Source organism: Nicotiana attenuata, unplaced genomic scaffold, assembly GCF_001879085.1.
Source record: "Nicotiana attenuata strain UT unplaced genomic scaffold, NIATTr2, whole genome shotgun sequence".
Taxonomy (NCBI): Eukaryota; Viridiplantae; Streptophyta; class Magnoliopsida; order Solanales; family Solanaceae; genus Nicotiana; species Nicotiana attenuata.
In genome coordinates this window covers 279,369-288,908 of record NW_017670631.1, presented here as the reverse complement: position 1 = coordinate 288,908, position 9,540 = coordinate 279,369, and positions in this window count along the sequence as shown.

The window sequence follows — 9,540 nt, the reverse complement described above, 5'->3', positions numbered from 1 at the left end:
ATGCGGCATCGCACCTGCGTTGACTGTTTTGTAGGTACAAACTCTAGTGAGATGGGCAAAACCGCAGAAGCAAGTAAAATCCCGCAGAAGCGAAACCGCAACTGCGATGGTCTTTCCGCAGGTGCGAAAACTGGGCAGATTCTGCAATTCCAGTAGCTTTGCAACTAGAGCTTGGGCCCGTTTAACTTGATTCTTTGGCCTAATTGCATTGTTTTAAATTGCTTAACATGATTCTACTGCCCGATTAACATTGTTTTGATTTTTTGAAGGTACTTTGAGCTAAAATGGACCCGAACATGAACGAAAATGCTCCGCTTCATCATGAAATTGAGGAGGAACAATTTGATAATTCACGCTTCATGTCTGCTAATTGTCATCGCCGATATTATGACAATCTTATCACAAAGAAGACCATGCTTGAAAAAGGGATTGGCCGAGCTGCTCCTAGAATTCTATGGCCGTCTATAAACCTCCGGATGGTCATGCTTCATTCATACTCCGTGTAAAGCCAATGAGGAGTGGGTTCGTAAATTTTACGCGAATCTTAAGCGTACAAACTTCGCCGACCCACAACTCACCATAAGGAGTAAGATAGTGAGGTTTAGGACTGAGTAGATTAATGACATACTCGAGATTCCTAACCATCCACTCGAGCCAGTGCTAGAAAAAGATCATTGTAACAACGCAGAATGGCTTGTGTCTAAACTCTATCCTGCAAGCATGAGAGCAAAATGGGCCAACAAGAGAAGGGGTTCGAACTCTACATCCTCTACAACAAGGTATCACCTTGTGGAAATGTCTCAAATGTATCATACACTAGAGCCTTGATCATTGCATGACTTCTTGATGGCATTCCTGTGAATGTCGGCCATTATATCCTGCAGGAGCTGAGAGAGTATCTGCTAGACGACAATGCAGGGTTGATGTTTCCTTCGCTGATTACAGAGTTTTGTAGGCGGGCAGATGGTGAGGTGCGCAGAATCGATCGTTGGTTGCCGACCATCAAACCCTTTCATCCATTGAGAGTAACGGGCGAGGGTAGTGCAGTAAAGAGCAAGAAGAGGAAAGTCACCACTACTGTTGCCGGACCAGAGTCATCCTCACAGGCAGCTGTGCCTGAGGAACCATTTGGGGTGCTAAACCCCCAGCTTGCATCCATTCGTGACTTAGTATCACAGCTCCCCAGTGGGCCCTCATCCTCCCAGCCTATGCCCGCCTATTTCACTAGAGAAGAAATGACGACTTACCTAGATTCACAGAAAAAGCAGGTAGAGTCCCATGAGAAGATGACAGCTACTGTTGACCGACTCGAGACAGCCTATGGCAACTTGGCCAAGGCACATGCAGATCTTCAGTCAGACTTCCAAAGGGAGAAGGTAAAGAATAAGAAGAAGGTCAAGTTTATGATAAAGATGTGGAGAGGCATCAAGGCCATCTTCAAGGTGGGGCAGCCGAACAGGAAGATACCAGTGGAGGACGACGATGATAGCGAGAGTATTCTTTCATGTCAAATGCTGCTGGTGATGATGCTGATGATACCGATGATGATGAGGTTGTGACTTGTGAGTTCTTCATGGCAGCGATTGGCCTTCCTCCCGCAGTCTGCTAGTCTGATACAGACCTCAGGGAGACCCTCAAACTACTTGTATTTTTATTTTGATGCAGTGAGGACACTGCAATGTTGTTAGTTGGGGGTGGCTTTAGGGAGTACAGTTTGTTGATACATTGATACTTGACTTGTGCCCTTGCCGGGCTTATTCTGTTGTATGGATATTGTGTGCCCTTACCGGGCTTATTTTGTTATTGCTTATAATGTGCTCTTGTCGAGCGCAGTTATGAGTAGCTATATATGTGCAGATTAGTCACTTTTGTTGTTCTTTTTTTTTGGTGCAAATCCTTTATTTGTTCTTTAGTAGTTTTTAGTTTATGTTATTTTTTCTCCTTTAGTATTAGTTGCTTTTGTTATTTATTTCCTTTAGTAGTTTTTATTATCTTATTTTTATTTCTTTAGTAGTATTTTCTTGGGTTTTCTTTATGCTACGATTCTTTCTCAAGGAACATTTTTGTGTCGAACCGGGTGACTTTTTCCTATGATGGATGGCGTGACGACTTTCTCAAGGGAACTAGTCTTGTTTTGTTATGTGGAGACTTTTAAATTATTTGGTACTAATAAAATTAGTCTCTTGTATGTGAAGTGAGAATTAAAAATATCCCTCCGAATTTTTGTTTTAAATTGAAAAAGTTAGTTGCATGGGGAAGATTAATTTTTGTGATAACTTTTTGGCTATTTTGGTGACTCTTTGCCCTCTAGTTGGCATGATATTGCTTTAGATGCTCTTATTAAGAAGTGTAATTGATCCGTCTTGATTTATTAATAATTCTTGTGTTTACTTCTATCATCTAGAACTTGCCCAGTTGGTCTTTCAATGCTAATGTTAGTTATGTTTGGTTGGAGGGATGACCTTAGGCATTCTTTGTGGTCTTTGAAAAAGCATCTTTAGCCTTTCAAGCCTACCATTGCATAAATATTATCACTAGTTTATCCCATTTGAGCCTTTAACCTTTTCTTTGGCCATCTCATTACAAACCTTTACCCTTTTGTGAAATAATTCCCTCTTTTGAACCCGTCCCTCCTTAAATATTGAGAATGGGGCTAAAAGCCTAAGTTGGGGGTGTTGGTGTCAAGTTGGAAATTGGTAAGGTTGTATATTGAAGATAGAAACATATACCTCAAAGTTGTTCATATGAAATTACTCAAGCTCCAAAATAAAATAGTTATATAAAAAAATAAAAATATGTATATATAAATATGGTGTCATGAGAAAAATAGAGAGGTACTTTAAGGTGGTTCTACGTTGGTAACTAGATGCCAATAAGGGCTATGTGATTTAAAAAGAAGCAAAGTGCAAAAAGAAAGACAAATGTGAGTAGTGTTCAAGGAGGGTGTAGTCACTTGTATCCCAAATGCTTATCCGACCCTTCCCTAAACCTACATTACAAGCTTAAAAAGTCCTTATGTGATCTCCAACCGAATGTTCTTGAATAGGCGACAAATTAAAATAAGGGCAAGCTTATGGCATGATATTTTGTAAAACTTGAAATTCTTTGTTGAGAGTGAGCGTCTTTGTGCATTTGTCCCTTGTGTTATTATTATAAATATGGTGATTTTGGGACTTTCTTTCTTGTGAGGGCACATGAATTATGATGGACTGGTGACATTGATGTATCCGGAAATGAGTAAATTGAGCATATGTAGTAGACTAGTGCTTTTGAGTCACTTCTTGAGGTTTATCGTTGTCACTTGATTATTTTGAAACTCCTTTGCATTTCTTGAAGTTGTTTTTAAATGAGGGAGTTATTTGGATAAGACTCGCATGCTTGAGCCTAATTATTAGTACCAACTAAATTCATAAGTATGGTGCTTAATTGGAGAATGTGATTTGTAAATGATGGCAATACTACTTGTGCTTTAAATGGTAGAACCTTATTGAATTGTTGGTTTTGATTTGCTTGAGGACAAGCAAAAGCTTTCAGTTGGGGGTGTTGATCAGTGGCGATTTTAGCACTCATTCTAGTCTCTTTTCTTTTGTTTTTATATCCTTTAATTATAATATGAGTGCGTTTATGGTATGTATTGTTAGATTTTCATGTAAATGATGCCATGAAGAGAGTTGAATTCAATTGAAGTGGAATTGAGCAAAAAAAAAGGTTGAAGCAATGCAAAACTCTTCAGTGATTCCGCATCTGCGGAAGACTGGTCGCATAAGCGACATTGCATATACGAGGAAATGGTCCGCATCAGCGGAATTGAGCTACCTTGCTTGGGATTGCATCTACGAGACAAGAACCGCTTCTGCGGTTGCGCATCTGCGCTTGCAATTTCGCAACTGCGGAGCCGGAGTTTCCCTTCAATATTCGCATCTGCGATAGGTGATCCGCATCTGCGAGTATTCTTCCACAGGTGCGGTCAACGGGCTTGAGACCTAGGCAGGAATGACATTTCACATTTTATCAAACTCCAAACCCACAAATACACGACCTAGCAAATCTTTGGACATCTTTGGCTTAATTTTCAATCGTAAGACTAGAGAGAACAAGTTTGGAAGCTAGGGTTCTTGCACACACACTTGGGTCTTGAAAATTTGAAGCTTTTGGTTGAGAATTTCTTACTCATTTATGCTCATTTCTTCATTTCTTTGCTTTGTATTGTATATCTAAGTGTGTAGTATTTAGGCAGAATAGCCTGGTAGACACTTGTACTTATACCGCTTTGACATCCCGGTCCCATTACTTTGCGAAGTTTCATCTAAGCACTTGTACGTGTCCAAAAAGAGTATTTTAAACACCTCTGACCATTGACTATGATACGTGTTTCACTTGCTTGACAGGAATGACACATCAGATCCACATCACTTGCCATGTCATTTTTTATCTTTGTCAATTAAAAATTCCATTTGAAAAACTAAAGTTAAAACCCTCTGTTTCACGTTTTCTCACCCATTTTCGGGTCCTTTAAATCATGTTTCAGTCAACCCACCGGAACAATGGCTCATATACATATTTTCTCCAAACGGACAGAATTTACAAAATTTTAATTGACACTCACACACAAATTCACAATCACTCCACTCCTCACCGTCAACTTTCAGTCTTACCCATTTTTAGAACCACTAGTGACCATCGCGACACCACTCCTTCCGCCAGCGACAAGAAATAGTAGCCATAGAAGATAACCATCAAGCTCAAAATTTTGAAATGCTTCACTCGCCAGAAAATACACCCAACAAGCTTAGTATTTAAGAAGTATTGAAATTCAAACAAAATTTATTTATTTTAATATATTTTTATTTTTGGAGAGTATTGGTGGAAGAAAAATTTGATTTAGAAACTTTAACCACCGAAAAAAATGGTGGAACAATAGAAAGGGGAAAGGGGAAAGGGGAAGAAGACCGTTGGAGACGAATTGATGGAAGAAGGGACGCACAAAGCAGAAAATCTTATGAAGAAAAGAATAAAGAAAGAGAAAGGGAAAGAGGAAGGGGTGGGATCTGATAAAGAAAAGAGAAAGGGAGGGGAAGAAACAGATAAGGACGATAAGGGAGGGGATTATATTTTTCTTTCTTTTATTTTTTGTTTATTTTTTGGTTTTGTCGTTTTCTTATTTCCCTTGAAGTAAAATTACCAATTCCGTGAATTCACGTACCATATGTGCGTACAAAACACGCGCTTTGTCCAACTCATCCATATAAATGCCACATAAGTTCAGTCAATGGTCAGAGGTGTTTAAAATATTCTATTTGGACACGTACAAGTGCTCAGATGAAACTTTGCAAAGTACTGGGACCGGGATGTCAAAGCGGTATAAGTACAAGTGTCTACCGGGCTATTCTGCCTAGTATTTATTCCAACACTTGAATCTTGTTTATGGAAATATTCATGTTTAAAATGTGGATTAAATATCTTGTTGTTCTTATGTATTGAATGATTTTTATCCTTTATGAAGTGAGTTATTGTTTCTTTAATTATTCTTGTTGTTTAATGTTTCCAATGGGATTAGCTAACCCTAAGACTCGCCCATTAACTTCGAATTAATTTTGGAAAAGATTATTTGGGGGTGGGAAAGATTAATTAACAAGAACTTGAGGCTTTAACCCTCACTTTATAGATTCTACCTAGGGATAAGATTGAACTACTTGTAGCCATATCTGGGTGTGCTTAATCACTTAATTATTTTAGGGATAATTCAATTAGGAAGTCTTGTTAGTCTTTGAAAGAAGCTAATATAGAATTATTATCCGATGCTAATTAACATAAACTCGCTCATATTTGTTAAATCGTGAAATACATTGGATCGTTACTTGAGTGTAATTCCCATTGCATCCATACTTGTAGCCATTGATCATTTTACTCGCTTTCTAGGTTAGTTTAAATTTTCGAATTTAGCTATATATATTTTCTCAAATCAATTATAAGTGTTTGGCATTTCATAACAAGTGATAATTCTCTTACATTCCTAATCGCTTACATATTGTTCTCTGTCGGATTCGACCCCGACTCATAGTTGGATAAATTATATTGCATGCGACCGTGTCCATTTATTTTTTAGTAGTGGATTTGGACGTCATCACCGGTCGAGATCGAGGCCAGTGGCGATCGAGACCAAACGACACAGACATCGAGCAAAATCGGATATAGCACAATAACAGAAAGGCGTGATATCCGCGACTGGTCGAAGATCATGGCGGAAACCTCGGAACAGATCAAATCAAGGGCGGATGTTTAGACTAATCATGGGATTTACTTCCGTAATTAGAATAATTGTACCATAAATATGATTCCTCTACTATATAAAGAGGGTTTTAATCATTTTGTAACCATCATATATTCACGCATATCAAAGTAATACAACACTTTCTATCTAGCTTATATTCTTGTTCATTAGCCTGCTTATTTCTTAACTATTTGGGTACCGACCAGTTCGAGGGCATTCTAGCTTGAGGGCTGAATTGCGTTTCAACACTGGTTTGTTTTGTCTCATTGTTAATTTCTATTACTAATCCTCATATTAATCAATTGGTATTAGGTGAAATCACATGTCCTTAAAATCACATTATATGTTTAATTGTTATCCAATTTTTAGGGTAAACAATCTGCTATGGCAGTGGCCCATTTTTTGGAAATACCATTTCACATATTTAAATTAAATGGCCTTGTATTTTCTTTCCTGTTGAGCCGAGAGTCTCCTGGAAACAGCCTCTCTGCCCGTTTCGGGATAAGGGTAAGGTCTGCGTACACTCTACTTTCTCCAGACCCCACTAGTGGAATTTTACTGGGTATATTATTGTTGTTGTATTTCATTTTGTTTTTGCAGAAATAATTGTAAATCCAAGAAAGAACAGATAGATTTAAAGGAATAGTTTATTTTCTTCTATAACTTTGTATTTCGTCTCCACGTGTTGAGATAAGTTATAGTGAAATAAATAGTATTGCTAGTGTTATTAAATGTATGAGATGTTAATTAGGGTTATCGTTTACTATATTTTGGGAGTACAAAAATGAAGGAAAAGGAAAAGTAAAATGGGGAGGAAACAGTAACTTCATATTTTTTTTTGGAATGTTATATAAAATGACGATAACATTAGATATACTTTTTACATTTCATAATATGTCGTTTTAATCTTCTTCTTTTTTGAAGGAACAACGTAAATAAATCAAATTTATTTCGAAATGGCTGGCTTGTAAGTTGTACCATACCACTACTCTCTACTCGTACATCGTGTAGTGTGGATTGGACCTAGTCAACCATAGTAGCCATGCCTTGATCTTGAGAGCCAAAATTGACTTAAGCCCCATTTGCAATTTGGTGAGATCGAGACGTTTTTTTTTTCCTTAAAAGAAAATTGACTTGAGCTCGATTTGGCTTCTTGTTCACGTCGGCCGATGATTTAACATCCATCCGTTTCATTCTAGACGAGATAGTTTGATTCGATACGAAATTTAAGAAAATAACGAAGACTTTTGAAATTTGTAGTCTTAAAAGCTTAAAGGGAAAAAACTTTGTTGGACCATGACATTTGTGTGGTTATAAATGCTTCTCATTTAGGGTAAAGTGCGTAAAATGAATAGTTTAAAGTTGAATTATAAATTTAGAAAAGTGTCATTTGTTTTGGAACAAACTGGAAAAAGAATAACTCATCTAATTTGAAACAGATGGAGTACTTTGTTCCCTAGGTTATAATAGCCACTATTATTAAAAAAGCGAGATGGTTGAGATCTCTTAATCCTTACAACAACAATTATATCTTAACCTTAAACAAGTTAAAGCCGGCTACATAAATTTTTATTGATTATTTTTGTTCATTTAAGTTCTACTCATATTATCACTATACCAATAAAATTCATGTAATCCTTAATATTTAATAAGAGATTTCATATTTGAGTCTCAAAAATGGAAAAATTTCTGGAAGAGAGAGTTTTACTCCCCATTATGAATCGATAAATTGAATTAGTCAGATAAATGGACTTCGAATATCGATTATTTAAACACAAGAATAATAACCCGTTAATATTCACCATTTAGTTTTATATCATTGCTATTTATAAAAAGACAAATAGTTTTATTCTCACAACTTTTTATATGCTTAGGATTATGCCAAATATTTTATTAATAAATCATTATTCCATGGGGTTTATCTTATATAATAATGTTTTATTGAGCTCGTTTTTTTTAAAAATGTTAAAGGTATAACGGAAAAGGGTCAAATATACCTTTGTGCTATTTAAAAAAACATAAATTTACCTCTCGTTATACTTTGAGTCCAAATATATCCCTCTTGTTATACTATTGGTTCAAATATACCTATTTTTCGTTAAGTTTGTCTAAAGTAGACATCCAATCCTATGTGGCACTGACGTTTAATGAGGTGGATGCCACATGGCTTGCCACCTCAGCGCCCTAGCCCATGTTACCCCTCCCTTCTATTTTTTTTCCACCACTAAAATTTTTTCCACTCTACCACTATTGCCACCATTACCACTGCCATGAAAAATATTGTATAAATTTTTTAGCCTTTTATATATGGATTATGGGCGCTGATATGGCAATGCCATGTGGCATCCACCTTATCAAATGTCAGCGCCACGTAGGATTGGATGTCCATCTTGGACAAACTTAACAGAAAAGGGGTACATTTGAACCAATAATATTACGACAGGTGTATATATGGACTCAAAGCATAACGAAAGCCATATTTAAACTTTTTCTCATAGTACAAGGATATATTTGGCCCTTGCTGAAGATATTAAAGATTCCAAAAGTGTCATTATTTGTTAATATTTAACTTATAAGGTACTCAAGGTTAAAATCTTGGCAATACATAAACAAGCCCTCAGACTTGGTCTCAGCTGGCAAGTATGCTCTCCGACCTTAGGTCTGCACAAGTAGATACCTCAACTTGGATAAAGTTGAACACATAAACACAAATGCTGACATGACACTAACGCGACAGATAAATTTTGGAGGTGTCTAGATGATGATTTTGTAAGTTGGAATGTTCAACTGACAAAGTGAAGACAGGTTGAGGTGCCTACTTGTGCACATACAAAGTTGGAGGGCTTATTTGGCAGCTAAGAGCAAGTTTGAGGGCCTATTTATTTACAAAATGTCAATTCTTTTGGAAATGTGAAAATGTAAAAATTTCAAATCTTATCATTTTTTTGCATTCACTTCTCCACGACTTTGCATGAACCTCTTATTTAAAACGTTACTTAAATTGATGGGAAATAAAGTAGATTTAATTCAAAAAAAGTCGTTTCAAAAGAATTGAGTGCTGCGCCAGCTGAGAGGCGAACTGTGTGTGTTTAAAGTGTAAAAGGATTCACGCGGATGAAGCTGTGGATGTTGGTAAGCCACCCCCACTTTGCCAGCTGGCCTGTCGGAGTTTACAGGCAAACTTCCTCCCCCGCACGTGACTCACACCTCTCTTTCTCCCTTCAAATCACACTCTTTTTCTCACCCTTTTTCTTTATTCATTATATTGT